Below are 18,359 nucleotides of genomic sequence, written 5' to 3'. Positions count from 1 at the left end.
AAACGGACAGTAGTTTCAGTCTCATTATTAGCTTTAGGGATCGGTAATTCTCTCCTGTCTTTTTTTTATTGATTCTATTGATTCCTTATATGCCTTATTCAAGATTTCCTCTGGGTATCCCCTTTCTAGGAACCTTAATTGCAAATCGTCTGCTTGTTCCTGAAAGGGCTCAGTATGTGAGCAATTACTGCGCATTCTAAGATACTGACCTTTCGGAATGCCTCTCTTAAGTGGGATTGGGTGGTTACTTTCCCATCTCAAGAGAGAGTTTGTTGCTGCATCTTTTCTATGTGTTTTGGTGGATATTGCCCCATCCTGGGTTTTCTCAATTCAAATATCCAAAAAGGACAATTTTGTGGGATTTACTTCGTATGTGAAGTTGAGACCTATGTCATTGCGGTTTAGGCCATTCACAAACAATCCAAAATCAGTGGAGTCACCCCTCCAAATGACCAGAATGTCATCAATGTATCGTAACCACATTACTACCTTATCATCAAGGCATAATGTGGGATCCCCAAAGACCATTGTCTCCTCCCACCAGCCCAGGAACAAATTTGCGTACGAGGGCCCACAAGGACTACCCATCGCAGTGCCCCTGAGCTGGTGGTAGAATTTCCGGTCAAAAAGAAAGACATTCTTTGTGAGGCAAACTTCTAGGCTTTCCAGTATGAGTTTGTTGTGTTTTTCAAACTGTACGCCCCTGGTGTTAAGCTAATGTTTTACAGCCATTGGGCCCTTCTCATGTGGGATGGAGGAATATAATGCTTCGACATCTATGCTCCCTATTACCATGTCGGTATCCAAAAATATTCCTTCCAATTTACCTAGAAGATCTGGGGTATCACATACAAATGAATTCAGAGCGACCACAAAAGGTTTGAGGACTCTGTCAATATATATCTCCAACTTTTCTGTAATACTATTGTTCCCTGACACAATTGGTCTCTCCTTTAGGGGGATTGTGCCTTTGTGTTTTTGTGACTTGCTCGCACCTGTCGCTATTGTTCTGTTCCCCAGTGGAATCATCTGCCACAGCCGGACACCACCCTGGAGTGGTACATGCCAGCTACCTGCCGCACAAGCCTGACCTCACCACTAGAGGCTCCAGTGTACTCCAAGGTAGCTGCTTAGTCGCGCCCCTCCAGGGTAGTCTGGTTTGTGGCACAGTGGGGCCGCAATACTCGCTCGTGCCATCCAGTTGGGCATGAGCATTACAGCAGGCAACCGTTCCCCGTAACACCATCACAACGGAAGTTGCCAATACAAGTGTTAGGTCTTCCTGAGTCTGGTTGTTTTTTAAAGACTCTGCCGATAATCCCAAAAAGGCCATTTGCACCCCCTGCCATGCCGGCAACAGCAGAGCAGGGCCAGCGTTAGGGGCTGGCAGACTAGGCAGCGGTGTATGTACAGTATATGCGTGTGTGTATGTATAGTACGTGTATGTATGACGGTATATGTATGTGTTTGTATGTATGGTATATGTGTGTGTTTGCATACACGGTATATGTATGCGTATCTGTATGTATGTACGGTATATGTATTGTATGTGTAGCTGTGTGAATGTATGTACAGTATGTGTGTGTTTGCATATACGGTATATGAATTTCTATCTGTGTATGTACAGTGTAACGGATATATATATTTATTACAAACACACACAGTATATATAGATATAGAAAGCAATATATATATATATAAATCTCAGTGAAAAAATATAAATATTTTTTAGAGGTATGGGGGCCCAAATAGAACTTTTGCTATGGGGGCCCTGTGATTGCTATGTACGCCCCTGCTTGCAGGGCAGTAATAATGAGGGCAATCTGACTTGTTTCTCGGACCCCGTGGCTCTAGGGTCCCATTGCCAGATTGCCATCATCATAAGCAGCATATCGGGCAGGGAGGGGGCCCAGACACGTTTCTTGAACAGGGGCCCCAAGCTATTGGTGTCCGCCCCTGCCCTCAGCCAGTGGCGTGTCTCTAATAGTGGCACATCATGCAGCTGCTATGGGGCCTGTGAGTCAGGAGGCCCCACCTGGTGCCAGTGAAGAAGGAGCAGTGGGTGACAGGAGGCAGGAGTCGGCTGCTGCGGCTAAAGCCTTAGCCCACTGCTAAAGAGAAATTCATAGTCACTGCTCCCCACGCTCATACTCACTCCCACCACTATGTACTGGTACCGAGAGATGGGAGGGACTATAGGTGTGGAGAGCAGTGAATATTCATTCCACTTTAATAAGGGTCACAGTAGCCGCAGCTGAAGGCTCCCAGCTTCTAGGCGATCACATGTGCCCGCTACTAAAGGGAATGAATATTGATATGCTGCTAAGATGATACTGTATGGAGACAGATTATCTACTAGTGTTCATTCTGTCCCCATCATTATTCCTCAGCCGGTGTAAAGAAACAAGCGACAAATGACCTCAATATTGTCGATCACACTCGTTTAGTGGCCTGAACTCAGCACATGTAACTACAACCGAAATGATTCTGTGTGATGGTGCAATTTGGTTGCATTTGGGGCCCCATGTTAAACTTTTGCCTAGGGCCCCACTTTGCCGAAAACCGGCCCTGCAGCAGAGGTAGCAAAGCTACCAGCCTGACCACCACCATGATCAGGCACATGACTGCAAAGCACCCGACTTTGTGGGCCGAACCCCAGGGTATAGGAACAGTATCTGCGGGTGGGTGACACCACTGCTTCTGCCACTGTTCTGTGTGTAAGCCAATCCCCTGTCCATGCTGCCTGCGAAGATGCCTACTACCCTGAACCTGTCGTTGCACACACTCAACTATCACCATCATCAAGCACATCCACGTCTTTGTCCCAGTGCAGCCTTCAGTTGTCCATACCCAAGTCCTTGGAATTCAAGAGGAAATATGCTGCCAATGCCCCACAGGCCACACTACTAAATTCACACATTTCTTGTTTGCTTGCGCTCAAAATGTTACCTTTTAGGTTCATGGAGATGGAAGCTTTCCGCAACCTGATGGCGGTGGTCATCCCGAGGTACTCGGTCCTCAGCCTCCACTATTTCACCCGGTGTGCCATACCGGCATTACACAAGCATGTGTCCTGTTATGATCAGGTGGCCTTGGAGCAGCATGAAAACCTTCACTGGAGTAGGTGGTAACTTATACTGACCGCAAACCCTGATCTTATCACCGCAACTAGAAGTAGCCGTGTGGTGTGCCTAACAAAACCTAGACACCTCGACACAGCCGGAGGACTAAATACCCCTATAGATGGAAATAGGAAAACTATCTTGCCTCAGAGTAGACCCCCAAAGGATAGGCAGCCCCCCACAAATATTGACTGTGAGTTGGAGAGGAAAAGACACACGCAGGCAGAAAACAGGCTTAGCAAAGGAGGCCACTTCTAGCTAAATAGAAAAGGACAGGACAGGATACTAAGCGGTCAGCATAAAAATACTACAAAAATATCCACAGCAGAAAATATAAAACTCCACCACCTAACTAAAGATGTGGAGAGTATAACTGCAACTCCAGAGAATCCAACCAGACTGAGAAAAACAACTGACACAGTCTAAGCTGGACAAATAGAAACAAAAGATCAGCACTGAAAATAAGCACACAAAAAGTGTGCTTCAGAAAAAGAAACAGACACTTATCTTTGCTGAACTGGCAGCTAAGCAGGTGAGGCCAGGCAGAGATCCAATACTTCCAAAGAAACATTGACAACTGGCAAGGGCTAATGAATCCTGCACACTTAAATATCCCAGTCAGAACAGCAATTAGCAGATACACCTGGCCAGGACTGTGACTCAGAGACAACTGCATTCCCACCTACAACCACTGGAGGGAACCCAAGAGCAGAATTCACAACAGTGTCCCACAACATTAGCCATGCCCTCAACAATGCTGTTACTGGGAAAGTTCAGCTAAACACGGACACGTGGACAAGTGCTTGTGTGCAGGGATGGTACAGCTCGCTGACGGCACACTGGTTTAACATAGTTGAAGCTGGGACCCAGTCAGCCTTTAGAATGGAACACATCCTCCCAATGCCGTGGATTGCGGGCCCCACATCAATCAAGGTTGCTCCCACTGTCTACAGCTCCTGTACCTCCTCCTATTCAGCTTCCATCTCCAAAATGACCACATCAGTCACAAGCTGGAAGCACTGCAGCAGTGCCTCAGCCAGGCGGCAATAGGCTGTGCTGAAGCTAATATGCTTAGGTGGCAAACCGCACAATGCTGAAGAATTGTGGAGAGCTCTGAAAGTGCAGGCAAATTTGTGGCTGACATCGCTGAACCTACAGCCAGGCATGGCTGTGTGTGACAATGACCGAAACCTGGTGGTGGCTCTGAGGCAAGGCGAGCTCACACGTTCGATGCCTGGCCCATGTGCTTAACCTAGTTGGTTTCTCAAAAGCTACCCTGAGCTGTCAGATCTGCTTGTGAAAGTACAGCACCCCAGGTGACCGGTTGCTGCAGTGATGTTGCCTTTCCTTTGGAGAAGGTAATGTCATGCTCAGAAGCAATGGAGTTCTCTTCACCAGGTAAGGCACACACATGCAGCACATTCTGAATCCAGGCCAGTAGGAGGAGCTCAAGACCCGGATTCAGGGGAGCTTCCCTAGGCTTTAAAGGGAACCTGTCACCCCGTTTTTTGAGATTGAGCTATAAATACTGTTAAATAGAGCCTGCGCTGTGTGTTCCTATAGTGTATGTAGTGTACCCCGATTCCCCATGTATGCTGAGAAATAACTTACCAAAGTCGCCGTTTTCGCCTGTCAATCAGGCTGGTCAGGTCGGGAGGGCGTGGTGACATCGCTGGTTCTTCCTCAGCTTTACGTTGGTGGCGTAGTGGCGTAGTGGTGAAGAAGCAGCGCGCGATCTGCGCTGTCATCCCTTTCGTCGGCGGGGGCGGCCATCTTCCTGGGGCCGCGCGTGCGCAGATCGAGTGCTCTGCTGCACGGGGCTTCAGGAAAATGGCCGCGGGATGCCGCGCGTGCGCATTAGAGATCGCGGCGGCCATTTTCCCAAAGCCGAGTTTGCATCTCGGCTTTGGGAAAATGGCCGCCGCGATCTCTTCTGCGCACGCGCGGCATCCCGCGGCCATTTTCCTGAAGCCCCGTGCAGCAGAGCACTCGATCTGCGCACGCGCGGCCCCAGGAAGATGGCCGCCCCCACCGATGCAAGGGATTACAGCGCAGATCGCGCGCTGCTTCTTCACCACTACGCCACTACGCCACCAACGTAAAGCTGAGGAAGAACCAGCGATGTCACCACGCCCTCCCGACCTGACCAGCCTGATTGACAGGCGAAAACGGCGACTTTGGTAAGTTATTTCTCAGCATACATGGGGAATCGGGGTACACTACATACACTATAGGAACACACAGCGCAGGCCCTATTTAACAGTATTTATAGCTCAATCTCAAAAAACGGGGTGACAGGTTCCCTTTAAGTATCCTGAACTGGAGGAGGAGCTAGTTAGTTGGTCCTAGGAGACCAAGCAGAACAGTTTTTCAGAGACACTGAAGTAGAAGGAAGTCTGGAACTGAGTGCAGACAGAGAGGCATGGCAGCCACAAGGGAGCTACAGCCTCTGAAAGGACTGATAACCTAGAAAGAAAGAGAGTTGGATAGAGATTGCCAGAGAGGAGCTTGTCTGGGAAGATCAGCTTAGGCAGAGCTGGTAAGAAAGGAGTGCAGCTGAACAGATGTGGGAGTCTGCAGCTCCTGGCCGAAAGTGGAAGAAAAGCAGTGAAAACAGACAGTGAGCCAGGCAGCAGAAGTGTGAGCTGCAGCTTCAGGGCAGAAGATAACCCGAGGGATTGAATGTAGTGAGCATCTGCAGGGACCTCACAAAACAGTACCTGGTACCATGGACTGTGGCCTACCATCTGCAGTAAACCAGGTAAAGACTTGCAACTTGTCTCCTCCATTTATTCATCGGCGTACCATCATCTCAGCCACACACCATAGGACCCCTGGGGAGCCAACTTCATCTGTGGGAAGTGTAACATCTGTGCTGCTGCAACATCCCCCAGGGGACCCCTTTAATGCAATGTCGGTCCTACTACGGACCGAACTCCACAGGTGGCGTCACGACAAACTTTGAACATTTTCCCCTTTAACGTTGAGGCCCAGGGCCACGGACCGGGTCGCAACCCCCGTGATATCCTCCTTGCGATCGGACTCGGTACCGAGTACCCCACTGCCCTGTGGGCAACTCAAAGTACGCTGCCTGTGTGCACATAATTGAAAGTCAGCTACAGCTTCCGCCACCCTTTCCGTGCTTAAAAAAAACGCATTCCGCAAAAAGAACAGACATGCTCATTCTTTTTGCAGATTTTTTGCGGATTCCATGGCAAAAAGGTCATTCAGGAAAAAAAAAAAACGCTAAAAATCTGCAAAAAATCAGCGCAAAGATCGCGCAAATTCCGCGAGAAATCCGCGCAGAAAAAAACGCGGATTTCTTGCAGAATTCTCAGGATTTTGTCAGGAAAAAAACCTGACGTGTGCACATACCCTTAGTGTATGGCCATTACAAGTATAGTAGACCAGCTCCTTCACATTGGGAAAACATTTTTAGCGTTCAATATATTTTTATTAAACAATTAAAACAGTTTTCATAATATCAGGAAATATTACACAGTGAACTTTTGAAAGAGTCAAACAAACAAGCAAAGAAAAAATGTCCCTCTTTTTCACAAATGTTATGTCAGCATTTATGTAATAAACCATCCATATCCATGTTGTAGGGCATAACTGTGTTCATGTATCTCAAATGAGGAGAGAGAAAGATGTTGAAGTCAATAAAAGATATAATAGATGAGAGGGGAAGAAAGTAGGAAACAACAAAAGAAACAGAGAAAAAGACAGAAGAGAGCAAAGAAAGAGCCAGGAAATCTGAGAAAGCCAACCTTGTGTTAACCATGTCTGGAAGTGTTGTGACTCTATAAATTGGATCCATGGATGGCATTTCGAAAACCATCCAATACCTGACCTGTCATCAAGTGCCCTGATCTCCTCCATTTGCTGCCGAACATCCATCACCTCCACCCAGTCAATCCGTTTCGGCGAAACGAGAGATCTCCATAGTCTAGGTATAATTTGACGCATCGGTATCATAAAATGTGGCAAAAGATCTTTCTTGATTTTGGATATGGAGCTTGGGAAAATGGATAACAACACTATCTTGTATCTGCCACATAAATAGAGGCGTCCAAATAAGTTAAAACCACAAAAAGAGGATTTAGAAATCCTCCATAATTATTCAAAAAATGCCAGTAAAAAAAGGCAGAGCTGCTTACTTGCCCAGGCCTCCAAAGAAATGCAGCGGACCCAATTAAAGATGGCGGCACAGATGCAGCAACACCAATGAAATAACCAATCTCAACCTATCAATCCATGGAGGGGGTGGCTATGTGGTATACCAGTGCACAAAACATAATCTGCAAAAAATAATCTGCAGGCAGCGCTGTTCACATACAGGTAACGCAGAGCATCGGCTTACAGCCTATTAGTGACGCCCATACTCTTAGATCAGGTGGGCTGGGTATTTCTTTGGTGTTGCTGCACCTGTGCCGCCATCTTTAATTGGATCCGCTGCACCCTGAGGCTATGTGCCCACGTTCAGGATGGCTTGTAGAATTTTTTTCTGATCAAAACCGGACTCCTTTTGAAGGAAATCAGCTCTCGTTTTTTTGGGGGGTTTTTTGCGTGTTTTTCTCACGTTTTTTTTTTTCTCTTTTTCTCCGGAGTTTCCCAATACAATAATATAGCGGCAAATCCGCAGATTTTCCGCAAAATTAATGAAAAAAAAAAAACGCAACATGGGCACAAAAATTGCAGAATGCAATAAATTAATGGGATGATTAATGTAAGCTTTTTTTTAGCGTTTTCGCAGTGGAAAACAACTGAAAAAAAAGCTAAAAAAAAAGCTACTAAAAATCCTGAATGTAGGCACAGAGCCTGATAGTTCGTTTGTTTGGAGGCCTGGGCAAGAAAGCATCTCTGCCTTTGTTTCTGGTGTTTTTAGGAGTCCGAATAAGGCTTCTTTCACACTTCCATCGGCAGTGTCCCGTCCTAATGCGTTGGGAAGATGTGCCGATGGATGCGTCAGCTGAGCTTTTCCGGTGTAGATATGGGACTTGGTATTCCGGGGATGAGAGAAAGAGAGAGGATTTTCTCCTGCCTTGAAAATCCTTGTGGGCATGCTCAGAGGGAAAAAATGTGATACGTCGCTGGATTCCTGTGTGTGACGGTCAGTGACGGATCCTGCATCCATAGGCTTCCATTATAGCTGACGACGGACAGCGCAGGACCCGCCGTCGCTGAGCGATTTTCTGACGTACGGTAAAAACGTTCCTCTGAACGTTTTCTCTCCACGACGGACCGCTATTTTCCGACGGATCCAGTGCACGACGGATGAAACGGATGGCCATCCTGCATTTTCAAAAATCGACGGATTTCGACGTGAGACAGATGAAAGTGTGAAAGAGGCCCAAGGAAAGAACATCCAGAGTCTCCTGTGTCATCTCCACCGGTCAGATCTCAGGGTCTCGGCTCATTGCTGGAGCTGCACATTCACAGCTTCTCCCATATGGTCTAGCGGTCAGGATTCCTGGTTTTCACCCAGACGGCCCGGGTTCGACTCCCGGTATGGGAAGGTGACTCCTTTTATTTTTGCCGTTTCCTTATTGTTGTTACAGTCAGAATCTTATTGGTCAGTAAATAATGCACAGGCATAATATATGATAGAAATGTCCGGTGTTCTGTGACCCATAAACCTGGAGACGCAGCGAGGAGATGGCGGCAGGAGAGCGGCAGGACACGAGCCTTCGATAGCTCAGCTGGTAGAGCGGAGGACTGTAGTGGAGCACAGACATCCTTAGGTCACTGGTTCGATTCCGGTTCGAAGGACATTTTATTACTTATTATTAGAATTATCTACAGAACTAATCAGCCACATTACCGATGGGGTCACATTAGCCACAATTTTCATTTTCCTTAATAATCCCTCCTCACTGCCAGCTCTCCTGATGTGGGGCTTCTATTAGGGTAATTACGATTCCTAATTTACTGCAGCGCCGATTGTCTAGACAGAGATTTCTTTGTGGTTGTCCTTCTCTGTGCAGTGAGAACGTCCCTCCTGTCTCTGACCCAGAAAAGATAAATATCTTTGTACCGTGTTAGTCAGTAGATAACAATATGGAGATTCTTCAGATGTTGTATTAGTCTATGCCTCATGAAGAGACCTGAGTAGCCTTGAAAGTTGCAATTTGTTACCATCTTCTCGTATCAACCACTGAGGACTATCAGTTTTAAATATATTCCACCTGCCCCTGGGATCATTATTACAGCAGAGAGGATCAGCCGAGCTGCCACCTAGTGATTCGAGAAAAAAAAGCCAAAGCTGAAAACTGTCCGGGGGGATTAGCTCAAGTGGTAGAGCGCTCGCTTAGCATGCGAGAGGTAGCGGGATCGATGCCCGCATTCTCCAATACTACTGCTGCATTCCTTTTTCGCTGGGTTGAATGAATCATTTTTACCACCTGCTCGTGGCACCCATGGCCAAACCTAGTGGGCTTTCAACAATCCTTCGATAGCTCAGCTGGTAGAGCGGAGGACTGTAGCTCTAAATTAGCAATCCTTAGGTCGCTGGTTCAATTCCGGCTCGAAGGAAGTTTTGTTTATCCTATCTCATCCAGAAGGTTTTTCTCCAGTTTGTCTCGTGAATTCAAAACATCGTCAGCAAAATGGCTTTTACTTGAGGGAGATGCTTAGCACAAATGCAAAAACTTCTTCAACTGTAGCTTACTACTGAAACAAAAATTTTTGGCTCAAAAATTACTGGTCAAAACCCTGAATCCTGGATCAACTTGTGCCAAAGGACCAGAAGGCCTTCACGACCTCTCAGCAGTTTCTATAAACAAACAAAGCCATAAAAGGTCAATGGTTCTCTTTTGGGATTGTGCTACATCGCAACTTTTTTCTTCAAACTATGCAAGTTTTTTTCACTGTCCCCAATTTGATTCTCCATGTACATAGAAAGGGGTTGCTAGAAAGTTGCCCAACTGTATTTGTAGTGCACCAATCACGTTGTAGACTCCTTAAATGTTCTTCCAGTATGCAAAAATGGAATCCACACTTAAAAAAAAAAAAAAAAAAAAAAAAGCTTACAATGGCATGTGTGATTGTATATGAAAATTGTGACCTGGTGTGACGTGAAACTGACGATATGTTTGCCAGGTTTGGGGTATTAGCTCAAGTGGTAGAGCGCTCGCTTAGCATGCGAGAGGTAGCGGGATCGATGCCCGCATTCTCCAATACTACTGCTGAATTCCTTTTTCGCTGGGTTGAATGAATCATTTTTACCACCTGCTCGTGGCACCCATGGCCAAACCTAGTAGGCTTTCAACAACCCTTCGATAGCTCAGCTGGTAGAGCGGAGGACTGTAGCTCTAAATTAGCAATCCTTAGGTCGCTGGTTCAATTCCGGCTCGAAGGAAGTTTTGTTTATCCTATCTCATCCAGAAGGTTTTTCTCCAGTTTGTCTCGTGAATTCAAAACATCGTCAGCAAAATGGCTTTTACTTGAGGGAGATGCTTAGCACAAATGCAAAAACTTCTTCAACTGTAGCTTACTACTGAAGCAAAAGGGTGCAACGTCCCTGGGTGGACTCGAACCACCAACCTTTCGGTTAACAGCTGAACGCGCTAACCGATTGCGCCACAGAGACATCTACACCATGTAGCAGCATCTGAAGACAAAACACTGGCAATTATCATGCTGTGTACATGAGTCATTAATGACTAATGGTGATTAGGGTTGAGCGAATCGGGTCGTTCATTTTCAAAAGTCGCCGACTTTTGGCAAAGTCGGGTTTCATGAAACCCGATCCGACCCCTGTGCGGGGTCGGCCATGCGGTACGCGACTTTCGCGCCAAAGTCGCGTTTCAATGACGCGAAAAGCGCCATTTCTCAGCCAATGAAGGTAAACGCAGAGTGTGGGCAGCGTGATGACATAGGTCCTGGTCCCCACCATCTTAGAGAAGGGCATTGCAGTGATTGGCTTGCTGTCTGCGGCGTCACAGGGGCTATAAAGGGGCGTTCCCGCCGACCGCCATGTTACTGCTGCTGATCTGAGCTTAGGGAGAGGTTGCTGCCGCTTCGTCAGAAGCAGGGATAGCGTTAGGCAGGGTCCATTAACCACAAAACCGCTTGTGCTGTAGCGATTTCCACTGCCCAACACCACCTTCGGTGTGCAGGGACAGTGGAAGCTACATTTTTTTTTTTTCCCCCTCAGCGCTGTAGCTCATTGGGCTGCCCTAGAAGGCTCCCTGATAGCTGCATTGCTGTGTGTACGCCGCTGTGCAAACCAACTGCTTTTTTCAAAGCACAAATCCTCTTGTTCCTTCCTTTCTGCACAGCTATCTTTTTGGTTTGTACACACTTTTTATTTAATTTGTGCATCAGTCCACTCCTTATTGCTGCCTGCCATACCTGGCTAAGATTACTGCAGGGAGATAGTAATTGAAGGACAGTTCATTTTTTTTTTTTTTTTTTTGTGGGAGATTAAGATTGACATTTCTGCTAGAGTGCCATCCCTGTCTGTGTCATCTCGCACTCAGTGGGCCATAGAAAGCCTATTTATTTTTTTGCTTGATTTGGGTTCTAAAATGTACCTGAAAAAATCACTACATCAATCAGTGGGAGAAAAATATTGGCCTCAGGGCTTGTGTGCCACTCCTGACTCCTGTGTGCATCATCACTCACTCAGTGGGCCATAGAAAGCCCATTTTTTTTTTTTTTTTGCTTTATTTGGGTTCTAAATTCTACCTGAAAAAATCAATAAATCAATCAGTGGGAGATTAATATTGGCCTTTGGGCTTGTGTGCCAGTCCTAAGCGTGCCATCTCTCTCTCTCTCAGATAGTGGGCCATAGAAAGCCTATTTATTTATTTATTTTTTATTGGGTTTATAAATTTTCCCTGGAAAAAAAAAAAAAAAGTGGGAGATTAATATTGGCCTCTGGGCTTGTGTGCCAGTCCTGAGCGTGCCATCTCTCTCACAAATAGTGGGCCATAGAAAGCCTATTTATTTTATTTTTTTTGGTTTTATAAATTCTCCCTTAAAAAAAAAAGGGAGATTAATATTGGCCTTTGGGCTTGTGTGAAAGTCCTAAGCATGCCATCTCTCTCTGTCTCTCAGATAGTGGGCCATAAAAAGCCTATTTATTATTTTTTTTATTGGGTTTATAAATTTTCCCTGGAGCAAAAAAAAGAAAGTGGGAGATAAATATTGGCCTCTGGGCTTGTGTGCCAGTCCTGACTCCTGTGTGCGTCATCTCTCACTCAGTGGGCCATAGAAAGCCTTTTTTTGTTTTATTTGTTTTCTAAATTCTCCCTGAAAAAATCATTTTATTTTATTTGGTTTCTAAATTCTTCCTGAAAAAATCTTTTTATTCTATTATTTTTTTTTCCTAAAGTCTCCCTGAAAAAAAAACAAAAAAAAACAAATCAGTGGGAGATTAATATTGCCCTTTCTGCTTGTGTGCCAGCCTTGACTCCTGGGTGTGCCATCTCTCTCTCTCTCTCCAATTGTGGGCCATAGAAAGCCTATTATTTTTTTAGCTTGATTTGGGTTCCAAAGTCTACCTGAAAAAATCACTACATCAATCAGTGGGAGATAAATATTGGCCTCTGGGCTTGTGTGCCACTCCTGACTCCTGTGTGCGTCATCTCTCACTCAGTGGGCCATAGAAAGCCTTTTTTTGTTTTATTTGTTTTCTAAATTCTCCCTGAAAAAATCATTTTATTTTATTTGGTTTCTAAATTCTTCCTGAAAAAATCTTTTTATTCTATTATTTTTTTTTCCTAAAGTCTCCCTGAAAAAAAAAAAAAATCAAATCAGTGGGAGATTAATATTTACATTTGTGCTTCAGTGACAGTCCTGCGTGTGTGGCATCTCTCTCATTTGTTTCCACCAACAACAGAGTGTGTAACATTGTGCCTGATTTTCGTTGTGGTCTCACTCACCTGTAAAGGGGTAGCTAAATCATACTGAAGTTATAGCTCACCGTGTAAGTTGTGTGACAGCAACAAATACCGTTAGTTTGGTAACGTTTTTAAAACAATGAGGAAGTCTGGTGGAAGAGGTCGTGGCCGGGGGCGTTCATTGTCAGCTGGTAATGAGGGTAGTGGTAGTGGTGGAGCATCAGCTGGTCGTGGGAAAAAAAATATTGCACCTAAGTCTGGAGCTGTGGAGCCAGGTTCGTCGTCAGGCTACACAAGGCCTCGAACGCTCCCTTTTCTGGGAGTAGGAAAACCGCTTTTAAAGCCGGAGCAGCAAGAGCAAGTTTTGGCTTATCTTGCTGACTCAGCCTCTAGCTCTTTTGCCTCCTCTCGTGAAACTGGTAAATGTCAAAGCAGCGCGTCGTTAGTGGATGTTCACGGTCAGGGACAAGTCGCTTCCTTGTCCTCTTCAGCAAAAACAACAACAGAGAAGAATGCAGCAGGCGACACAACGGGTTACTCCATGGAGCTCTTTACACATACCGTCCCTGGCTTAGAAAGTGAAGCAGTTAACAGTCCATGCCCATTACAAGTTGAATCTGACATGGAGTGCACTGATGCACAGCCACAGCCAGACTACTATGCTGGTCCTTTGACTCAGACCACAACATTGCCCTCGCAGGGTAATGATCAAGAATCAGACCCTGATGAGACTATGTTGCCCCATCACGAACGCTATACCACCGACCGACACGGTGACACAGACGAAGTTGCACACGAGCTACAAGAAGAGGTAATAGATCACCCAGTTCTTGACCCCGATTGGCAGCCATTGGGGGAACAGGGTGCAGGCGGCAGCAGTTCTGAAGCTGAGGAGGAGGGGCCGCAGCAGGCATCAACATCGCAACAGGTTCCATCTGCCGGGCCCGTATCCTGCCCAAAACGCGTGGCAAAGCCAAAACCTGTTGGAGGACAGCGTGGCCATCCGGTTAAAGCTCAGTCTGCAATGCCTGAAAAGGTATCCGATGCTAGAAAGAGTGCAGTCTGGCATTTTTTTAAACAACATCCAATTGATCAGCGCAAAGTCATCTGTCAAAAATGTTCAACTACCTTAAGCAGAGGACAGAATCTGAAAAGTCTCAATACAAGTTGCATGCATAGACATTTAACCACCATGCATTTGCAAGCCTGGACTAACTACCAAACGTCCCTTAAGGTTGTAGCACCCTCGGCCAATGAAGCTAGTCAGCAACGCAACATCCCTTCCGGCAGTGTAGGGCCACCATTTTCCGCACCACCTGCAGTATCTGTGCAGGTTTCTTTGCCAGGCCAAAGCAGTCAGGGTCAGGGAATCACCAGTTTCGTAGTAGGAAACACTGCATCTAGGGCACCGGCGGCAACAATACCATCTCCCACCGTCTCTCAGTCTGCCATGTCCACCGGCACCCCCGCTAGTTCCACGATCTCCAGCTCTCCAGTCCAGCTCACCCTACATGAGACTATGGTTAGAAAAAGGAAGTACTTAGCCTCGCATCCGCGTACACAGGGTTTGAACGCACACATAGCTAGACTAATCTCGTTAGAGATGATGCCCTACCGGTTAGTTGAAAGCAAAGCTTTCAAAGCCCTGATGGACTACGCTGTACCACGCTACGAGCTACCCAGTCGACACTTTTTTTCCAGAAAAGCCATCCCAGCCCTCCACCAGCATGTTAAAGAGCGCATCGTCCATGCACTCAGGCAATCTGTGAGCACAAAGGTGCACCTGACAACAGATGCATGGACCAGTAGGCATGGCCAGGGACGTTACGTGTCCATCACGGCACACTGGGTAAATGTGGTGGATGCAGGGTCCACAGGGGACAGCAAGTTTGGGACAGTTCTGCCTAGCCCACGGTCTAGGAAACAATTGGCTGTAGCCGTTCGCACCCCCTCCTCCTCCTCTTCGTCCTCCTGCAGAAGCGAGAGCTCGTCCACAGACCGCAGTCGCACAACCACTCCATCCGCAGCTGCCACTGTTGCACACCAGGTCTCCCATTATGGGGCAGCTACTGGCAAACGTCAGCAGGCTGTATTGGCTATGAAGTGTTTGGGCGACAACAGACACACCGCGGAAGTTCTGTCCGAGTTCTTGCAGAAAGAAACGCAGTCGTGGCTGGGCACTGTAGATCTTGAGGCAGGCAAGGTAGTGAGTGATAACGGAAGGAATTTCATGGCTGCCATCTCCCTTTCCCAACTGAAACACATTCCTTGCCTGGCTCACACCTTAAACCTGGTGGTGCAGTGCTTCCTGAAAAGTTATCCGGGGTTATCCGACCTGCTCCTCAAAGTGCGTGGACTTTGCTCACATATCCGCCGTTCACCCGTACACTCCAGCCGTATGCAGACCTATCAGCGTTCTTTGAACCTTCCCCAGCATCGCCTAATCATAGACGTTGCAACAAGGTGGAACTCAACACTGCACATGCTTCAGAGACTGTGCGAACAGAGGCGGGCTGTTATGTTTTTGTGGGAGGATACACATACACGGGCAGGCAGTAGGATGGCAGACATGGAGTTGTCAGGTGTGCAGTGGTCGAAGATTCAAGACATGCGTCAAGTCCTTCAGTGTTTTGAGGAATGCACACGTCTGGTTAGTGCAGACAACGCCATAATAAGCATGAGCATCCCCCTAATGCGTCTGCTGATGCAAAGTTTGACGCACATAAAGGATCAGGCGTCTGCAGCTGAGGAAGAGGAAAGCCTTGATGACAGTCAGCCATTATCTGGCCAGGGCAGTGTACAGGACGAGGTAGCGGGCGAAGAGGAGGTGGAGGATGAGGAGGATGATGGGGATGATTATATTTTTAATGAGGAAGCTTTTCCGGGGCCACTGGAAATTGGTGGCGCGGCAAGGCCGGGTTCTGGTTTTTGGAGGGACACAAGTGACGTGGATTTGCCTGAAACTGCCCCTCAACCAAACACAACCGCAGATTTGAGAACTGGAACTTTGGCCCACATGGCGGATTATGCCTTACGTATCCTCAAAAGGGACACACGCATAACTAAAATGATGAATGATGACGATTACTGGTTGGCCTGCCTCCTTGATCCTCGCTATAAAGGCAAATTGCAAAATATAATGCCACATGAGAACTTGGAACTAATATTAGCAACCAAACAATCAACTCTTGTTGACCGTTTGCTTCTGGCATTCCCTGCACACAGCGCCCGTGATCGTTCTCACACGAGCTGCAGGGGCCAGCAGACCAGAGGAGTTAGAGGGGCAGAAATCAGAAGTGGCGTTGGCCAGAGGGGTTTTCTGACCAGGTTGTGGAGTGATTTTGCTATGACCGCAGACAGGACAGGTACTGCAGCATCAATTCAAAGTGACAGGAGACAACATTTGTCCAGTATGGTTACAAACTATTTTTCATCCCTTATCGACGTTCTCCCTCAACCGTCATTCCCATTTGATTACTGGTCATCAAAATTAGACACCTGGCCAGAATTGGCAGAATATGCATTGCAGGAGCTTGCTTGCCCGGCAGCTAGTGTCCTATCAGAAAGAGTATTCAGTGCTGCAGGTTCAATACTAACAGAAAAAAGGACTCGTCTGGCTACCCAAAATGTAGATGATCTAACCTTCATTAAAATGAACCACAACTGGATTTCGAAATCTTTTGCCCCACCTTGCCCGGCTGACACCTAGCTTTCCTATGAAAAGGTCTTGCCTGTGGACTATTCTGAATGCCTTTTCCAATCTCGTAATTTTCTGCACCTGATTGTCCAGCATACGACATGTTTACACCTCACTAAATGGCCAAACTCCCCACACGGGGCCGTGGTATCGACACTTGGCGACAGCACCCGTGAGAGTGCAGTTTGTCTGAAGAGGTGGGTGTGCCCGCTTTTGGTCGACGGCACTGCCACTGGGTCCCTCATAGTACAATAAAGTGTCTCTGGCGGTGGTGGTGCGCACCCAACGTCAGACACACCGTTGTAATATGAGGGGCCCTGGGCCTGTACCGCCGGCCACAAGACAGTTCCCCCCCCCCAGCTCAAACAGTGCTCTACCACTTGCAAAATTATCTCACAGCTCCACCAATGTTTAGTCTATGCGCTGACATCCTTCAATGCCTGGCACTGACAATACCATTGTATTGACATTTTTGTTATGTTAGGCCTTCGATGCCTGTCTGTGGTCACTCCTTCCACTAGGCCTCCACTGACCACACCACTGCTGCCCGTGTACCCCTGGAACCAATTTAAAATTGCCTACAGCCATGTGTTATTATTTTAGGCCTTCGATGCCTGTCTGCGGTCACTCCTTCCACTAGGCCTCCACTGACCACACCACTGCTGCCCGTGTACCCCTGTAACCAATTTAAAATTGCCTACAGCCATGTGTTATTATTTTAGGCCTTCGATGCCTGTCTGCGGTCACTCCTTCCACTAGGCCTCCACTGACCACACCACTGCTGCCCGTGTACCCCTGGAACCAATTTAAAATTGCCTACAGCCATGTGTTATTATTTTAGGCCTTCGATGCCTGTCTGCGGTCACTCCTTCCACTAGGCCTCCACTGACCACACCACTGCTGCCCGTGTACCCCTGGAACCAACATCAGAAAATATAAAAATAAGTATTTTGCTTATAAAAAAGAAAATACTGGAGAGATATCAAATGCAGACATTTTAACATTAAAAACAAACACATACAACAAAAATCTGGTACAGTACTAAAAATGGCCACCAGCTACAATTACTTTCTCCTGCAAGTAGTTAACTGAAAGGTTTTTTCAATTTTAAACACAGATATGGCATCCACCGAGTGTTGTCCTGTCGCGTCTTCTTTATATTATTGCCAAGAAGATGCAAAACAATGAAAATAATAAAATCATTATTTACCAAAAAAATAGAGTAAGTCAAAACCACATTGCAAATAAACATTCATTACAAATAAAGAAGCAGGGCGCATCCGAGGGTGAGTATATACCTAATAAGAATATAATCACCCTCGGACGCGCCCTGCTTCTTTCCGACAGCCTTCCTTCCTAAGAATCAGCCCTTCCGTGGTGTAGAGAGAGGGTTTGTTACACTCCAAGGTGTTCCCCAGGTTGCCTTTCCTGAGCTTCGATCTTCTGGCTCTCGTTTAGTAGTTGTTGGAAACTACGCTGAATTAGGCCTACAAATTGGGTATGGGGTGTAGAGAGATGGTGTGTTCCACTGTATAGAGATGGTGTGTTCCACTCCAAGGTGTTCACCAGGTTTCCTCGCCAATGCTTCGATCATCATGCTCATGTTTAGTAGTTGTTGGAAACTACGCTGCATTGGGCCTACAAATTGGGTATGGGGTGTAGAGAGATGGTGTGTTCCACTCCAAGGTGTTC

General features: G+C 46.7%; 3 non-coding genes across 3 annotated transcripts; all 3 read left to right on the top strand.

Moving 5' to 3' along the window:
* Nucleotides 1-9,401: 9,401 nt before the first annotated feature.
* TRNAA-AGC (transfer RNA alanine (anticodon AGC)) lies at nt 9,402-9,474 on the top strand. The gene has a single exon. It is a non-coding gene; the product is annotated as a tRNA-Ala (tRNA).
* A 96-nt stretch (nt 9,475-9,570) lies between these two features.
* TRNAY-GUA (transfer RNA tyrosine (anticodon GUA)) lies at nt 9,571-9,656 on the top strand. The gene is given in 2 exon segments: nt 9,571-9,607; nt 9,621-9,656. It is a non-coding gene; the product is annotated as a tRNA-Tyr (tRNA).
* Nucleotides 9,657-10,396: 740 nt separating this feature from the next.
* Nucleotides 10,397-10,482, top strand: TRNAY-GUA (transfer RNA tyrosine (anticodon GUA)). Its single transcript is given in 2 exon segments — nt 10,397-10,433; nt 10,447-10,482. It is a non-coding gene; the product is annotated as a tRNA-Tyr (tRNA).
* Nucleotides 10,483-18,359: the final 7,877 nt, after the last annotated feature.

Source organism: Ranitomeya imitator, unplaced genomic scaffold (assembly GCF_032444005.1).
Source record: "Ranitomeya imitator isolate aRanImi1 unplaced genomic scaffold, aRanImi1.pri SCAFFOLD_1630, whole genome shotgun sequence".
NCBI lineage: Eukaryota > Metazoa > Chordata > Amphibia > Anura > Dendrobatidae > Ranitomeya > Ranitomeya imitator.
Note: the sequence above shows the minus strand (reverse complement) of the source record. Positions and strands in the feature narration are given on the sequence as shown.